Source organism: Budorcas taxicolor, chromosome 13 (assembly GCF_023091745.1).
Source record: "Budorcas taxicolor isolate Tak-1 chromosome 13, Takin1.1, whole genome shotgun sequence".
Taxonomy (NCBI): domain Eukaryota; kingdom Metazoa; phylum Chordata; class Mammalia; order Artiodactyla; family Bovidae; genus Budorcas; species Budorcas taxicolor.
The window spans coordinates 43,420,105-43,438,526 of NC_068922.1; positions in this window are offsets into that span (position 1 = coordinate 43,420,105).

Here is an 18,422-nt window from a genome sequence, read left to right on the forward strand (position 1 = left end):
ATGGCTGTGGCAAGGACTGTCTGATTCTCATTCCATTTAGGGTGCCACAGAGCAGCTGTTTCACTTTCAGCCTTAAATGTTTCCCCTCTGACTCAGACAATTGCCTTGCTGTGGGGATCAGACTCCTGCTTCACTTCCCACACCCAGCAAGGGCAGGTGCAGTCCTACTGACACTCCTATTTTTCCCCCTAGTTCCTTTGTCCTACCGAGTTTTACATGATTCTGTATATTCTTTTCTACTGGTCAGGTACACCTGTCTGCTCTCAGCTGGTGTTCGGCATGCACTTCTGTGTCTGAAGGTGTATTCCTGATGTATCCGAGGAGAGAGATGTACTCCACGTCCACCTACTCCTCTGCCACGTTGTTCTCCCATGGTCAGCGTTTTGATGAGTTCTTCATTCATTCACTGATTTACTCAACAAAACTTTATCAAACACTTTTAATAAGACAGTGTTTTGTCAATACATAAAGCAGGCAAGAATGAAGTGAAAGTAAGAAGTGTCTTGAAATAATAGTCTAGTGGAGAGTGAAGATGATAAATGAAGTCATGAGTATTTAGCTGTTAGAAATGGATCATTGCCCTTTGGGAGATGACTGCCAACAGCATCTTGCATTTCTGAGAGCTGAGATGCAGAGGCACTGACTAACCTTCCTGCCACACTAATTCTTATTTGTACAGGGAACAGCCTTGCAACATAGAGACAGTGGCTTCCTCCAGAGAAATGGAGGGCGTGGCTCACTGTCCAGTGATATAAAGAAAACCAGAAAAAGGGCAGATATGCTGAGTGCTTAGTGCAGTTCATCCAGGGCCCCTAGACTTAAACTTTTCCTCCTATCCATTGCCTGTTTAGGTGTCACCTGGTCCCACCATTTCAACCTTTAAAAAGAAAGAGTTAAGAATGATTCTTGCTGTGGTGAACATTTTCACGATATCTATGTACACCAGATCATCACATGGTAATCTTTAAGACTACATAATGAGACATGTCAACTATGTCTCAGCAAAGCTGAAAAACAATATTCTTAGGTTGGCTATGGCATTTGTTGTGGGTGATAAACGTTCCATTTTTCACCAGCATCCATGACTGAAAGGTTGTTGCTGAACCATGAAAGATACTGGGATTCTTGGCCTCTGGAGGAGAAGAATTCAGTCCGGGGCCAGAGACGAGGTTTGATGGCTCAGAGCTTTTGTGTAATAGAGTTTTATTAAAGTATAAAAGGGATTGAGAAAGATTCTGACATAGACATCAGAAGGGGGCGGAAAGAGTACACCTCTCGTTAGTCTTAGCAATGGAGTTATATACTTTTAATTAGTTATTACAATGAATCAATAGAATGTCTGGAGGTTGTAAAGATCTTACTAGACTCACTCCCATAATTTACATCTTAAGATAACAGGATTAGTCTGAAGGTTTTCAGGAAGGAGAAACTGTCCTCAAGCAAGATACATTGTTGTTGTATAATCCCCAGTACAGAGTTTAAAAAACAATACCCAATTGTGAATGTGACTGTTGATAGAAGCAAGGTCCGATGCTGTAAAGAGCAATATTGCATAGGAATCTGGAATGTCAGGTCCATGAATCAAGGCAAATTGGAAGTGGTCAAACAAGAGATGGCAAGAGTGAACATCGACATTCTAGGAATCAGTGAACTACAACACACTGGAATGGGTGAATTTAAATCAGATGACCATTATATCTGCTACTGCAGGCAGGAATCCCTCAGAAGAAATGGAGTAGCCATCATGGTCAACAAAAAGAGTCCAAAATGCAGTACTTGGATGCAATCTCAAAAATGACAGAATGATCTCTGTTCATCTCCAAGGCAAACCATTCAATATCACAAAATCCAAGCCTGTGCCCCAACCAGTAACGCTGAAGAAGCTGAAGTTGAATGGTTCTACAGTTGACCTGCAAGACCTTTTAGAACTAACACCTAAAAGAAATGTTCTTTTCATTATAGGGGACTGGAATGCAAAGGTAGGAAGGCAAGAAACATCTGGAGTAACAGGCAAATTTGACCTTGGAATGCGGAATGAAGCAGGGCAAAGAATAGAGTTTTGCCAAGAAAATGCAATGGTCTTAGCAAACACCCTCTTCTAACAACACAAGAGAAGACTCTACACATGAACATCACCAGATCGTCAACAGTGAAATCAGATTGATTATATTCTTTGCAGCCAAAGATGAAGAATCTCTATACAGTCAACAAAAACAAGACCAGGAGCTGACTGTGGCTCAGATCATGAGCTCCTTATTACCAAATTCAGACTTAAATTGAAGAAAGTAAGGAAAACCGCTAGACCATTCAGGTTTGACCTAAATCAAATCCCTTATGATTATAAAGTGGAAGTGAGAAATAGATTTAAGGGCCTAGATCTGATAGATAGAGTGCCTGATGAACTATGGAATGAGGTTCATGACATTGTAGAAGAGACAGGGATCAAGACCATCCCCATGGAAAAGAAATGCAAATAAGCAAAATGGCTGTCTGGGGAGGCTTTACAAATAGCTGTGAAAAGAAGAGAAGTGAAATGCAAAGGAGAAAAGGAAAGATATAAGCATCTGAATGCAGAGTTCCAGAGAATAGCAAGAAGAGATAAGAAAGCCTTCTTCAGCAATCAATGAAAAGAAATAGAGGAAAAGAACAGAGTGGGAAAGACTAGAGATCTCTTCAAGAAAATTAGAGATACCAAGGGAACATTTCATGCAAAGATGGGCTCGATAAAGGACAGACATGGTATGGACCTAACAGAAGCAGAAAATATTAAGAAGAGGTGGCAAGAATACACAGAAGAACTGTACAAAAAAGATCTTCACGACCCAGATAATCACGATGGTATGATCACTCATCTAGAGCCAGACATCCTCGACTGTGAAGTCAAGTAGGCCTTAGAAAGCATCACTATGAACAAAGCTAGTGGAGGTGATGGAATTCCAGTGGAGCTGTTTCAAATCCTGAAAGATGATGTTGTGAAAGTGCTGCACTCAATATGCCAGCAAATGTGGGAAACTCAGGAGTGGCCACAGGACTGGAAAAGGTCAGTTTTCATTCCAATCCCAAAGAAAGGCAATGCCAAAGAATGTTCAAACTACTGCATAATTGCACTCATCTCACACACTAGTAAAGTAATGCTCAAAATTCTCCAAGGCAGGCTTCAACAATACGTGAACTGTGAACTGTGAACTCCCTGATGTTCAAGCTGGTTTTAGAAAAGGCAGAGGAACCAGAGATCAAATTGCCAACATCAGCTAGATCATGGAAAAAGCAAGAGAGTTCCAGAAAAAACATCTATTTCTGGTTTATTGACTATGACAAAGCCTTTGACTGTATGGATCACAATAAACTGGAAAATTCTGAAAGAGATGGGCATACCGGACCACCTGACCTGCCTCTTGAGAAATCAGTATGCAGGTGAGGAAGCAACAGTTAGAACTGGACATGGAACAACAGACTGGTTGCAAATAGGAAAAGGAGTACGTCAAGGCTGTATATTATCACCCTGCTTATATAACTTCTATGCAGAGTACATCATAAGAAACACTGGACTGGAAGAAACACAAGCTGGAATCAAGATTGCTGGGAGAAATATCAATAACCTCAGATATGCAGATGACACCACCCTTATGGCAGAAAGTGAAGAGGAACTAAAAAGCCTCTTGATGAAAGTGAAAAAGTTGGCTTAAAGCTCAACATTCAGAAAACGAAGATTATGGCATCCGGTCCCATCACTTCATGGCAAATAGATGGGGAAACAGTGGAAACAGTGTCAGACTTTATTTTGGGGGGCTCCAAAATCACTGCAGATGGTGATTGCAGCCATGAAATTAAAAGACACTTACTCCTTGGAAGGAAAGTTATGACCAACCTAGATAGCATATTCAAAAGCAAAGACATTACTTTGCCGACTAAGGTCAGTTTAGTCAAGGCTATGGTTTTTCCAGTAGTCATGTATGGATGTGAGTGTTGGACTGTGAAGAGAGCTGAGCGCCGAAGAATTGATGCTTTTGAACTGTGGTGTTGGAGAACTCTTGAGAGTCCCTTGAACTGCAAGGAGATCCAACCAATCCATTCTAAAGGAGATCGGTCCTGGGTGTTCTTTGGAAGGAATGATGCTCAGGCTGAAACTCCAGTACTTTGACCACCTCATGCGAAGAGTTGACTGACTGGAAAAGACTCTGATGCTGGGAGGGATTGGGGGCAGGAGGAGAAGGGGACGACAGAGGATGAGATGGCTGGATGGCATCACCGACTCGATGGACATGAGTTTGAGTGAACTCCAGGAGCTGATGATGGACAGGGAGGCCTAGCATGCTGCAATTCACGTGGTCAGAAAGAGTCAGACACGATTGAGCGACTGAACTGAACTGGGCAGGAATCCCTTAGAAGAAATGGAGTAGCCATCATAGTCAACAAAAACGTCCAAAATGCAGTAGTTGGATGCAATCTGAAAAATGACAGAATGATCTTTGTTGTTTTCCAAGGCAAACCATTCAATATCACAGTAATCCAAGCCTATGTCATGACCAGTAACACTGAAGAAGCTGAAGTTGAACAGTTCTATGAAGGCCTACGAGAGCTTTTAGAACTAACACACAAAAACAGATGTCCTTTTCATTATAGGGGACTGGAATGCAAAAGTAGGAAGTCAAGAGACACCTGGGGTAACAGGCAAATTTGGCCTTGGAATACAGAATGAAGCAGGTCAAAGGCTAATAGAGTTTTGCCAAGAGAAGGCGCTGGTCATAGCAAACACCCTCTTCCAACAACACAAGAGAAGACTCTACACATGGACATCATCAGATGGTCAACACCGGAATCAGATTGATTATATTCTTTGCAGCCAAAGATGGAGAAGCTATATAGAGTCAGTAAAAAGAAGACTGGGAGCTGACTGTGGCTCAGATCATGAACTCCTTATTGCCAATTCAGACTTAAATTGAAGAAAGTAGGGAAAACCACTAGACCATTCAGGTATGCTGCTGCTAAGTTGCTTCAGTCGTGTCCAACTCTGTGCGACCACATAGATGGCAGCCCACCAGGCTCCGCCCTTCCTGAGATTCTCCAGGCAAGAACAGTGGTGTGGGTTGCCATTTCCTTCTCCAATGCATGGAAGTGAAAATGAAAGTGAAGTCGTTCAGTCGGGTCCGACTCTTTGAGACCCCATGGACTGCACCCTACCAGGCTCCTCTGCCCATGGGATTCTCCAGGCAAGAGTACTGGGCTGGGTTGCCATTGCCTTCTCCATTCAGGTATGACCTAAATCAAATCCCATATGATTATACAGTGCTGGTGAGAAATAGATTCAAGGAACTAGACCTGATAGATAGCATGCTTGATGAACTATGGACAGAGGTTTGTGACATTGTACAGGAGACAGGGATCAAGATCATCCCCATGGAAAAGAAATGAAAAAAAAAAAAAAAGCAGAACGGCTGTTTGGGGAGGCCTTACAAATAGCTGTGAAAAGAAGAGAAGTGAAATGCAAAGGAGAAAAGGAAAGATATAAGCATCTGAATGCAGAGTTCCAAAGAATATCAAGAAGATATAAGAAAGCCTTCCTCAGTGATCAGTGCAAAGAAAAAGAGGAAAAGAACAGAGTGGGAAAGACTAGAGATCTCTTCAAGAAAATTAGAGCTACCAAGGGAACATTTCATGCAAAGATGGGCTCGATAAAGGACAGAAATGATATGAACCTAACAGAAGCAGAAGATATTAAGAAGAGGTGGCAAGAATACACAGAAGAACTGTACAAAAAAGATCTTCAGGACCCAGATAATCATGATGGTGTGATCACTCACCTAGAGCCAGACATCCTGGAATGTGAAGTCAAGTAGGCCTTAGAAAGCATCACTATGAACAAAGCTAGTGGAGGTGATGGAATTCCAGTTGAGCTACTTCAAATCCAGGAAGATGATGTTGTGAAAGTGCTGCACGCAATATGCCAGCAAATGTGGAAAACTCAGGAGTGGCCACAGGACTGAAAAAGGTCAGTTTTCATTCCAATCCCAAAGAAAGGCAATGCCAAAGAATGCTCAAACTACTGCATAATTGCACTCATCTCACACACTAGTAAAGAAATGCTCAAAATTCTCCAAGGCAGGCTTCAGCAATACGTGAACCGTGAACTTGCAGATGTTCAAGCTGGTTTTAGAAAAGGCAGAGGAACCAGAGATCAAATTGCCAACATCCATTGGATCATGGAAGAAGAAAGAGAGTTCCAGAAAAACACCTATTTCTGCTTTATTGACTATGCCCAAGCCTTTGACTCTGGATCACAATAAACTGTGGAAAATTCTGAAAGAGATGGGAATACCAGACCACCTGATCTGCCTCTTGAGAAACCTGTATGCAGATCAGGAAGCAACAGTTAGAACTGGACATGGACCAACATACTGGTTCCAAATAGGAAAAGGAGTATGTCAAGGCTGAATGTTGTCACCCTGCTTATTTAACTTATATGCAGAGTACATCATGAGAAACGCTGGGCTGGAAGAAATACAAGCTGTAATCAAGATTGCTGGGAGAAATATCAATAACCTCGGATACGCAGATGACACCACCCTTATGGCAGAAAGTGAAGAGAAACTAAAAAGCCTCTTGATGAAAATGAAAGAGGAGAGTGAAAAAGTTGGCTTAAAGCTCAACACTCAGAAAACGAAGATCATGGCATTTGGTCCCATCACCTCATGGGAAATATATGGGGAAACAGTGGAAACAGTGTTGGACTTTATTTTTGGGGGCTCCAAAATCAGTGCAGATGGTGACTGCAGCCATGAAATTAAAAGACGCTTACTCCTTGGAAGGAAAGTTATGACCAACCTAGATAGCATATTGAAAAACAGAGACATTACTTTGCCAACAAAAGTCCATCTAGTTAAGACTATGGTTTTTCCATTAGTCATGTATGGATTTGAGAGTTGGACTGTGAAGAAAGCTGAGCACCGAAGAATTGATGCTTTTGAACTGTGGTGCTGGAGAAGACTCTTGAGAGTCCCTTGGTCTGCAAGGAGATCCAACCAGTCCATTCTAAAGGAGATCAGTCCTGGGTGTTCTTTGGAAGGAATGATGCTCAGGCTGAAACTCCAATACTTTGGCCACCTGATGCAAAGAGCTGACTCATTTGAAAAGACCCTGATGGTGGGAGAGACTGGGGGCAGAAGGAGAAGGGCACGACAGAGGATGAGATGGCTGGATGGCATCACTGACTGGATGGACGTGAGTTTGAGTGAACTCCGGGTGTTGATGACGGACAGGGAGGCCTGGCGTGCTGCAATTCATGTGGTCTCAAAGAGTCTGATATGACTGAGTGGCTGAGCTGAACTGAACTGAACTGAAGGAATGTAGACAAAAAAAAAGTTTGTCCTTTCATCCTCCTTGAGAATTTCAGACCCCTGTCTTCTTGGGGACACCTGGACTTTTTATCAACCTACCTAGGAAGTGATTCTCTGAAACCCAGGGCAAGGTGATTTGAAGGCCTGCAAGTCACATTAAAATCTTATATTCTTCATGACTTCTAATAGTGATAAGGGGAAAGAGAAAGCAGGGAGGGGAATGGGTCATGCTGGGAGGTGAAATGGTTGAGTGCTCTTACAAGAGAGTTAGAATAAATGTCACTGAGATGGATGCACTTGAGCAAAAGTGAAGGCAAACAGTGGACACATCAGGCACAGAATAGAAAACCTAAGTCCAGGAGGAGTGCCTCTGTCACATTTAAGGGCAAGCAAGTTGGCTTATGTGGGTGGAGTTTAGTGAGGGAGGGAGAAAGGAGCTGAAGATAAGGTCAGAAAGCTAATGAGGCTAGGGGGTCTGTGTCATGTAGGCTCTTGAAAGGACTTCAGGCTGAGAGAAATGGACAACAATATTTCAGGTTTCGAACAGGGTAGTTACATGATCAGAAGTTAAAAAAAAAAAATCACTCCAGCTATTACAGTGCTGCCTGCTGCAGTCCTTGGGGCTGCAAAGGGTTGGACATGACTGAGCGACTGAACTGTACTGATTCTGCTTCCAAAATCTGTGTTTTTTTCATCATAATACAAGGCCTCCCAGATGACCCGAATTAGTTCTACAGCAATGAAAAAGAGTATCTCATTATCTCTGTCATGCAAACATTTGATAACCCTTAGAGGAACTATTTAGATAGGGTTGATAACTCAGATAGCTGAATCATCTCTTCCAGTTCTTACGTTCTATGATTTCCTGATTGTATGACAGGCTAGAGAAACTAAGTGGAAGATCAGTGTGAGTGTGTGTGTGTGTGTGTGTGTGTGTGTGTGTGTGTGTGTGTGTATCTGTGTATCTGTATGTATTTTTCCTTTTCCTATTTTTTCCAGATCAAAGGCATATCCACATACCCACTCTATCTGGACTTTGCTCAGGGTATCTCAGCTGGTCTTTTTAAGAAAAAAGAGGTTCTGCTTTTTTTCCCAAACAGCCATAAAATCGGCACCAAGTCACAATAACCTATTGACTTTTATTCTTAATGACTTCCCTGAGGGAAAAAAGCATTTGCATTTCAGTCCATACTATTCTGGCACATAATACATTCTTGCATGCATTTATAATTCTTACATGCACCTTTCCATAGGTTCTCCAAGGTTAATGCTATTCCAAAATATCATTTCCAAAATATCATTTCTACATTTTATGTCATACTGGGGATATGGAATAATTTCTGGTGGGCCTCCCAGGTGGCAGAGTAGTAAAGAATCTGCCCACCAATGCAGGACACACAGGAGACATGGGTTCAATCCCTGAGTCAGGAATATTCCCTGAAGGAGGAAATGGCAATCCACTCTAGTATTCTTGCCTGGAATATCCATGGACAGAGGAGCCTGGCAGGCTACAGTCCATAGGGTAGAAAAGGGTCAGATATGACTGAGTAACTAAGCACAGGTGTTACATTGTGGGGAGAAAAGGAGGAAAAAGAGTCCTCTTTTAGGGCTCTACAAAAATTCAGGTGAGAGATGATATTGACCTGGACCATGGAATGAGCGAGTAGTAAAGGCGGTCAGAAATTGTTAGAATTGGAATATATTTTAAGAGCAGAGTCAACCAGAGTGTACTTATGGGACATAAATGAAAGGAAAAGGGGGATCATTTCCTTGCTGAAGGGGTCCTCGGTGGTGGGGAGCATGGTTCCCTCCCATCTCTGTCTTCTCCAGTTCAAGTCCACCCTGCAGCCAAATCCACAAACTGGATTTTTACTGACAGGGAGTCAGACCAACTTCCTCTTTGTTTTCTCCTAAATCCCAATGTGGGCCCAGGATTTTTGCATTTTTATAAAAATTTCAGCAGTAAGTTGAATGCAGCTATTCTGTAGACTGATATTTGGGAAGACCCTTTTATTTATTTATTTTTAAACTTTTTTTATATTAGAATATAGCCAGTTAACAATGTTGTGATGATTTCAGGCAGACAGCAAAGGGACTCAGCCATATATATTCTTGTATCCATTTCCCCCCAAAACTTCTCCTATCCAGGCTGCCACATAACATAGAGCAGAGTTTCTTGTGCTATACAGTAGGTCCTTGTCAGTCACCTCTTTTAAATATTGCAGTGTGTATGTGTCCATCCCAAATGCCTGAAGATCCTTTCCTCCCATTGGGAAGACCTTTTAGAGTTTGAGTTGTTGTTGTTGTTTTGTTTTTTTTCCTTTGGAGATGTCTAACAACACCTCACATGTGTATTTAATGAGTTATTACCTGCTTCTTTCCTCATAAGGAATCTAACATCCCCAATGCAACACACTATTGTCTAACCATTCTTGTGTTCTAACTTTTGCTCCAGTCATACTGCATTCTGACTGTTCTAATTTCTAAATAAACATAAAAATGAAGCACAGGTTGATATAAGTTCAAATCTTATCAATTAAGAAAATATAATTATTAGTGAATCACATTGTTGTATGGCAGAAACCTAAACAACGTTATAAAGCAATTTTCCTCCAAAAATTTCTCCCTAAAATTTTTTTTTAAATTCATAATAAAGAAAATGTTGCCATAGTTCTGGGCTATAGCAAATGGATGAGTGAATTTTTCTTAATAGGGGCGGGCTTTGTGTCTTTGACCCTGGAACTGAATAAGAATTGCAAGAACAGTTTTGCATCAGTTTGCCAAAGCCACGTCTGCATACATGTGAAAGTAAATCTAGTGTTACCTGGGTGGTGAGTAATGAGCTCTCTTCCTTGGATCCACTAGACGTGTTGTGTACCTTAAATGTGTTGTGTCCACCAGGTCAGGGTTCTCCCCCAAAAGGGAAACTAAAGAGGCTTTTAGAGATGGGAACACAGGCTTGACTGAAAGCAACTTCAAAAGTTTGTGACCAAATAATAAGATGAATGATCTTGAATTTCTGTATATTTGAGGAGTAGTCCTTGATATGTTTCTACTGTGAATGCCAAAATTCAGACATGAAACCTTCGAGATACTGCCCGAGAGAGACTTTTCGTGACTTGATGTGGGATCTTTTCTCCCAGCACGGTCCAAATTTGTCTTCTATCCAAACACTCATATAGGCAATTGTATTAAGATTTTTTTCTTGTTTCTGTTTTGTATCAACAATTAGACATTGAGACCTTGAAGCAGTAACCCTCTCTTGTCCTTCTGAAGTTGGGCTGATCACCATGCAGGCAGCTGGGCCTGAATGCACAAAGGACTTGGGACAATGGGTATCTCTGTGGAGCTAGTCCCTGATGATGGGGGTACTCCCAAGTCTTGGTTCTGTATCTAGACTAGAGTATGTTCTTCAGCTACCATTTTCTAAGAAAGATCTATTTCAAGAAGAATGAATAACTGTGTTTTTTTCTTATTCATCTGAATTTGTGGGTGGAAATCATGAACACTATATTGAGGAGAATTTTCTAGTTATCAGAACAAGAACAATAAGTGTGCTTGCTCCAGGACATGAAGAAATTGTTCTCATTGAAGATGGATTGGATGAACATTCAGCAGATGTTGAAATGCACGTTACCAAAGAAAAGCTTTTTTAACTCTTGCTTGTGAATATGAGCATTTCTTATACATTATTATCAACTCCTTCTATAATAAAGATGTTAACTGATGTAACACTTTATTCCTGTTGTGATCTGATCACACTTATTCTGTGAAGGCAGGAGGAGAAGGAGACAACAGGATAAGATGGCTGGATGGCATCACCGACTCTATGGACATGAGTTTGAGCAAGCTCTGGGAGTTGGTGATAGATAGGAAAGCCTGGTGTGCTGCAGTTGATGGGGTCACAAAGAGTCAGACACAACTGAGGGACTGAGCTGAACTGAACTGAATAAGAGCTCCTTGAACACTTCCTTGCAAATCTGAGATTTCTTTTACATTATTATCAGCTCCTTCTATAATAAAGATGTTTATTGATGTAGCACTTTATTCCTGTTGTGATCTGACCACACTTATCCTCTGATTGTGACTGGTCTTCAAGTTCCCACAAACCCTGAGATCCAGTAAGTGCAAGAATACAAAGATGAAGAAGAACAGGTAGTGGTTCTGAGACGTGGAGGGAAGGGAACAGAAGCAGGAGCCAGGGAACATGACCAAAGCACCAGGGCCACCATCACCTGGAGCTTACCATCATCCTGTCCACACAGTTACTATGGTTTGGGATGCACTGTGTAGAAAACGAGAGTCAAAGAGAAACAGAAGTGGCTACTGGAGGGAGAGAATATACCAGAGTGCTTGGTGTGATGTTTGTGGAACAACGTGTTTCCATTCCTGAGTGTCAGCTGTTCACATAGAGATTGTGACAATTTCTACCATATCCATGTCTGCTGGTGGGGAAACACTAGGACTAGTTCAAGGTGTAAATCCAAATGCTCTTAGAAAATGCTTTAAATTCAGTGGGGAAGAGAAATGGTGGTAGTCATCACAAACTCAGAAAGAGTGAAGAAACAGAAAAACTTTGCATTTTTCTTCAGTAGATAGGGATAATCAGACGGTTAATTATGAAAATAGACAGCAAAGGGATCCAAGCAGTCCATCCAAAAGGAAATCAGTCTTGAGTATTCATTGGAAGGACTGATGTGGAAGCTAAAACTCCAATACTTGAGCCACCCGATGTGAAGAACTGACTCATTGGAAAAGACCCTGATGCTGGGAAAGATGAAGGCGGAGGGCTAAGGGGATGACAGAAGATGAGAAGGTTGGATGGCATTACCAACTCGATGGACATGAGTTTGAGTAGACTCTGGGAGTTGATGATGGACAGGGAAGCCTGGTGTGCTGCAGTCCATAGGGTCGCAAAGAGTCAGACATGACTGAGGGACAGAACTGAACTGAACTGAAAGCATTAAAGAGTAAAGGTCACCAAGAGAACTTGGCAGTTGAGCCAAGCGATTTGAGATAAAGTTTTAGGCTGTTTCCAGGAAGTTCCACTCCATTAAGCTTTATCATAAAAGTAAATTGTAGTTTTTTTTCCCTTTCTATGGATTGCCTTTTCACAACTTTTGTATTAATAGTTTCCTTTGAGGCAAAAACATTTTGAGTTTTGATGAATACTGATTTACCTATTTTTTTCTTTTGTTGCCTGTGCTTTCGTGACATATCCAAATCTAGTGTCATGAAGCTTCCCTTCTAGTTTGCCTTCTAAAAGTTCTATATTTGTGTCTTGTATGTGTAAGTCTTTGATGCATAGCGAGGTTTATGTGTGTGGGGAGTGAGTGTGTTCACAATTGGGCATCTAAAACAAGTGCAAAATACCCACTCTTTGCAGATTTGTGCCATGTCCTGACTGGCCTTCACTAGTTAACTTGGCATGCTTTAGTCCTGGGATTAGCCCAATAGTCAAGCTGAGGGCACTGAGTTCATTTCTGAGTCAGCATCTTGCCTGGAGTAGGTGTGCCTCTTTGATTGTCCTGAATATATGGCTGTTTTTAAATGTCCTCTCTCCCCATAATCCACACCCCAGTTCTACTCAGGGTTTTATATGTTCTCATCTATATCTCCACTCTTACTCCCTTGTCCCTGGCCCCATATATATATAGTCTCCTTTGCAACAGTAATGAGCTATTTCGGCTGCTCTTCACTTTAACCCTAGGCTTAGGTGAAACATACATAGCCCCAAACAGGTTGGAACATTGCATTAAGGTTTTTGTGATCAGTCTTGTGTGCTGGAGGCAGCTGGGAACAGAGCTGCCACCCATTATAGATCAAGACTTCACTCTTCAAGTCAGGGGAGAGGTAAGTGTGAGGAAAAACACAGTAAAATGTCCTTCCTCTAGGTTCTGGAATTTTCCTGATTGAGTGTTCAATGTGTTCCTGTAGATTTTGACTGTTTGACTGTTTCCAGAGCTCCTGTGAGGTTTTTCATCTGGTTTCTGATTGTTTTCTCACATTTATAAGGGAGAATTCAACACTTCCTAGCTCACCATTTTGCTGACATCACTCCATGTGTTAAATTTTATTTGACTTCACAACATCCCATTGTATCAATGCATCTTGATCTCCCTAACTCTTCCCCTATTTGTTAAAATATAACTTGTGTACAGCTTCTTCATTTATGACTATCCATTGAGCTACCCCACGCCCGAGGTCAGGGGCTGCAGCTGAGAAGAGCAACCCCACCTCCAAGGAGTTGCTGCTGCATGGGCACAGGAGGGCCAAGAGGAGTTACTCCACGTTCAAGGTCAGGAAGGGGGGCCTTGAGGAGATACCCCTCGTCCAAGGTAAGGAGCAACGGCTGTGCATCACTGGAGAAGCTGTGAAGAGATACCCCACATCCAAGGTAAGAGAAACCCAAGTAAGACTGGGTAGGTGTTGCGAGAGGGCATCAGAGGGCAGACACTGAAACCATAATCACAGAAAACTAGCCAGTCTGATCACATGGACCACAGCCTTGTCTAACACAATGAAACTAAGCCATGTCCTGTGGGGCCACCCAAGACGGGCAGGTCATGGTGGAGAGGTCTGACAGAATGTGGTCCACTGGAGAATGGCAAGCCACTTCAGTATTCTTGCTTTGAGAACCACATGAACAGTATGAAAAGGCGAAATGATAGGATACTGAAGAGGAACTCCCCAGGTCGGTAGGTGCCCAAATTGCTAATGGAGATCAGTGGAGAAATAACTCCAAAAAGAATGAAGAGATGGAGCCAAAGCAAAGCAATACCCAGTTGTGGATGTGACTGGTGGTAGAAGCAAGGTCTGATGCTGTAAAGAGCAATATTGCATAAGAACCTGGAACGTCAGGTCCATGAATCAAGGCAAATTGGAAGTGGTTAAACAGGAGATGGCAAGAGTGAACATTGACATTCTAGGAATAAGCGAACTAAAATGGACAAGAATGGGTGAATTTAACTCAGATGACCATTATATCTACTACTGTGGGCAGGAATCCCTTAGAAGAAATGGAGTAGCCATCATGGTCAACAAAAGAGTCTGAAATGCAGTACTTGGATGCAATCTCAAAAATGACAGAATGATCTCTGTTCATTTCCAAGGAAAACCATTCAATATCACAGTAATCCAAGCTTATGCCCCAACCAGTAATGCTGAAAAAACTGAAGTTGAACGGTTCTATGAAGACCTACAAGACCTTTTAGAACTAACACCAAAACCAGATGTACTTTTTATTATAGGGGACTGGAATGCAAAAGTAGGGAGTCAAGAAACACCTGGGGTAACAAGCAAATTTGGCCTTGGAATACGGAATGAAGCAGGGCAAAGAATAATAAAGTTTTGCCAAGAGAATGCACTCGTCATAGCAAACATCCTCTTCCAACAACACAAGAGAAGACTGTATACACGGACATCACCAGACGGTCAACACCGAAATCAGATTGACTATATTCTTTGCAGCCAAAGATGGAGAAACACTATACAGTCAACAAAAACAAGACCAGGAGCTGACTGTGGCTCAGATCATGAATTCCTTATTGCCAAATTCAGACTGAAACTGAAGAAAGTAGGGAAAACCACTAGACCATTCAGGTATGACCTAAATCAAGTCCCTTATGATTATACAGTGGAAGTGAGAAATAGATTTAAGGGGCTAGACCTTATAGATATAGTGCCTGATGAATTATGGACGGAGGCATTGTACAGGACAGAGGGATCAAGACCATCCTCATGGAAAAAAAAATGAAAAAAGCAACATGGCTGTCTGGAGAGGCCTTCCAAATAGCTGTGAAAAGAAGAGAAGTGAAAAGCAAAGGAGAAAAGGAAAGATATAAGCCTCTGAATGCAGAGCTCCAAAGAATAGTAAGGAGAGATAAGAAAGCCTTCCTCAGCGATCAATGTAAATAAATAGAGGAAAAGAACAGAACGGGAAAGACAGGAGATCTCTTCAAGAAAATTAGAGATACCAAGGGAACATTTCATGCAAAGATGGGCTCGATAAAGGACAGACATGGTATGGACCTAACAGAAGCAGAAGATATTAAGAAGAGGTGGCAAGAATACACAGAAGAACTGTACAAAAAAGATCTTCATGACCAAGATAATCACGATGGTATGATCACTACCCTAGAGCCAGACATCCTAGAACGTGAGGTCAAGTGGGCCTTAGAAAGCATCACTATGATCAAAGCTAGTGGAGGTGATGGAATTCCAGTGGAGCTATTTCAAATCCTGAAAGATGGTGCTGTGAAAGTGCTGCACTCAGTACGCCAGCAAATTTGGAAACTCAGCAGGGGCCACAGGACTGGAAAAGGTCAGTTTTCATTCCAGTTCCAAAGAAAGGCAATGCCAAAGAATGCTTAAACTACCGCACAATTGCACTCATCTCACACGCTAGTAAAGGAATGCTCAAAATTCTCCAAGGCAGGCTTCAGCAATATGTGAACCGTGAACTTCCAGATGTTCAAGGTGGTTTTAGGAAAGGCAGAGAAACCAGAGGTCAAATTGCCAACATCCACTGGATCATGAAAAATGAAGAGAGTTCCAGAAAAGCATCTATTTCTGCTTTATTGACTATGCCAAAGCCTTTGTCTGTGTGGATCACAATACACTGTGGAAAATTCTGAAAGAGATGGAAATAACAGCCCACCTGATCTGCCTCTTGAGAAACCTATATGCAAGTCAGGAAGCAAGAGTTAGAACTGGACATGGACCAAGAGACTGGTTCCAAATAGGAAAAGGAGTATGTCAAGGCTGTATATTGTCACCCTGCTTATTTAACTTATACACAGAGTACATCATGAGAAATGCTGGGCTGGAGGAAGCACAAGATGAATCAAGATTGATGGGAGAAATATCATTAACCTCAGATGTGCAGATGACACCTCCTTTGTGGCAGAAAATGAAGAGGAACTAAAAAGCCTCTTGATGAAAGTGAAAGAGGAGAGTGAAAAAGTTGTCTTAAAGCTCAACATTCAGAAAACTAATATCATGGCATCCGGTCCCATCACTTCATGGCAAATAGATGGAGAAACAGTGGAAACAGTGTCAGACTTTATTTTCTTGGGCTCCAAAATCACTGCAAATGGTGACTACAGCCATGAAATGAAAAGATGCTTGCTCCCTGAAAGAAAAGCTATGACCAACCTAGTTAGTTAGTTAGTTCAGTTGCTCAGTGTGTCCAACTCTTTGTGAGCCCATGAATTGCAGCATGCCAGGCCTCCCTGTCCATCACCAACACCCGGAGTTCACTCAAACTCATGTCCATAGAGTCAGTGATGCCATCCAGCCATCTCATCCTCGGTCGTCCCCTTCTCCTCCTGCCCTCAATCCCTCCCAGCGTCAGAGTCTTTTCCAGTCAGTCAACTCTTCATATGAGGTGGCCAAAGTATTGGAGTTTCAGCTTTAGCATCATTCCTTCCAAAGAAATCCCAGGACTGACCTCCTCTAGAATGGATGGACTGGTTGGATCTCCTTGCAGTCCAAGGGACTCTCAAGAGTCTTCTCCAACACCACAGTTCAAAAGCATCAATTCTTCAGCGCTCAGCTTTCTTCACAGTCCAACTCTCACATCCACACATGACTACTGGAAAAAACATAGCTTTGACTAGATGAAACTTTGTCAGCAAAGTAATGTCTCTGCTTTTTTAATATGCTGTCTAGGTTGGTCCAGCTTTTCTTCCAAGGAGTAAGCATTTTTTAATTTAAGGATTCAGTCACCATCTGCAGGGTTTTGGAGCCCTAGAAAATAAAGTCTGTCACTATTTCCATTGCTTCCCCATCTATTTGCCATGAAGTGATGAAACTGGATGCCATCACTTATTGGTACCATCACTTATGGATGCCATAATATATTGGTGACATATCCAAATCTAATGCCATGAAGTTTTCCCTCTAGTTTCTCTTCTAAGACTTCCATATTTGTGTCTTGTATGTGTCAGTCTTTGATGCATATTGAGTTTTATGTGTATGGGGTGTGAGTGTGTTTACAACTGGGCACTTGAAACAAGGACAAAATACCCACTCTTTGTAGATTTGTGCCATGTCCTGACTGGCTTTCACTAGTTAACTTGGCATGCTTTAGTCCTTGGATTACCCCAATAGTTAAGCTAAGGGCACTGAGTTCATTTCTGAGTCAGCATCTTGCCTAGAGTAGGTGTGCCTCTTTGATTCTCCTGAATATATGGTTGTTTTTGAATGTCCTCTGTCCCCTAAATCCACACCCTGTTTCTATTCAAGGTTTTATATGCTCTAGCTATGTCTCCACCCTTAATTCCTTGTCCCTGGCCCCATATATATATACAGTCTCCCTGCAACAGTGATAAGCCACTCCAGCTGCTCTTTAGTTTAAGCTTAGGTTTATGAAAAACAGACACCAGTCTCCAGGCAACATCCAAATAGGTCGGAACATTGCATTAAGGTTTTTGTGATCAATCTGGTTTGCTGGAGGCAACAGGAAACTGAACTGCCACCCTTTACAGATCAAGACTGCAGTGTAGAAGTCAGAGGAGAGGTAAGTGGGAGTAAAAACATGATGAAATGACCTTCTGCTCTGTTCTGGAATTTTCCTGATAGTGTGTTTAATGTTTCCTGTAGATTTTATTCATTTCTAGAGCTCCTGTGAGGTTTTTCATCTGTTTTCTGATTGTTTTCTCACATTTCTAAAGGAGAATTCAATACTTCTAGCTTTACAACATCCCATAGTATCAATACATCTTGATTTCCCTGACTCTTCCCATATTTGTAACAATTTAACTTGTGTACAGATTCTTCTTTTATGAGTAACCACTGATAAAGATAGTAAAGTAAATAAAATCGTTATCATTTCCATTATGATATCTTTCTAAAAAGTTATATAACTAAGTCCAAGGATTAACCCCTGCGAGGGTCTGTTTGCACACTGCACATGGTATTCAGAAACTATTAAATAATTAATCTCAAAAAAACACTTTGTTAGAATGTGTGGTTTTGGTATTCTTTTCAGGATATCACCACTGTTAGGTCTGGATAGCAACATAATTATGGTGGTGAGAAAAGTAAAAAGGCAAATTTATTTTCATTTGAAGTTTTCTTTATTAA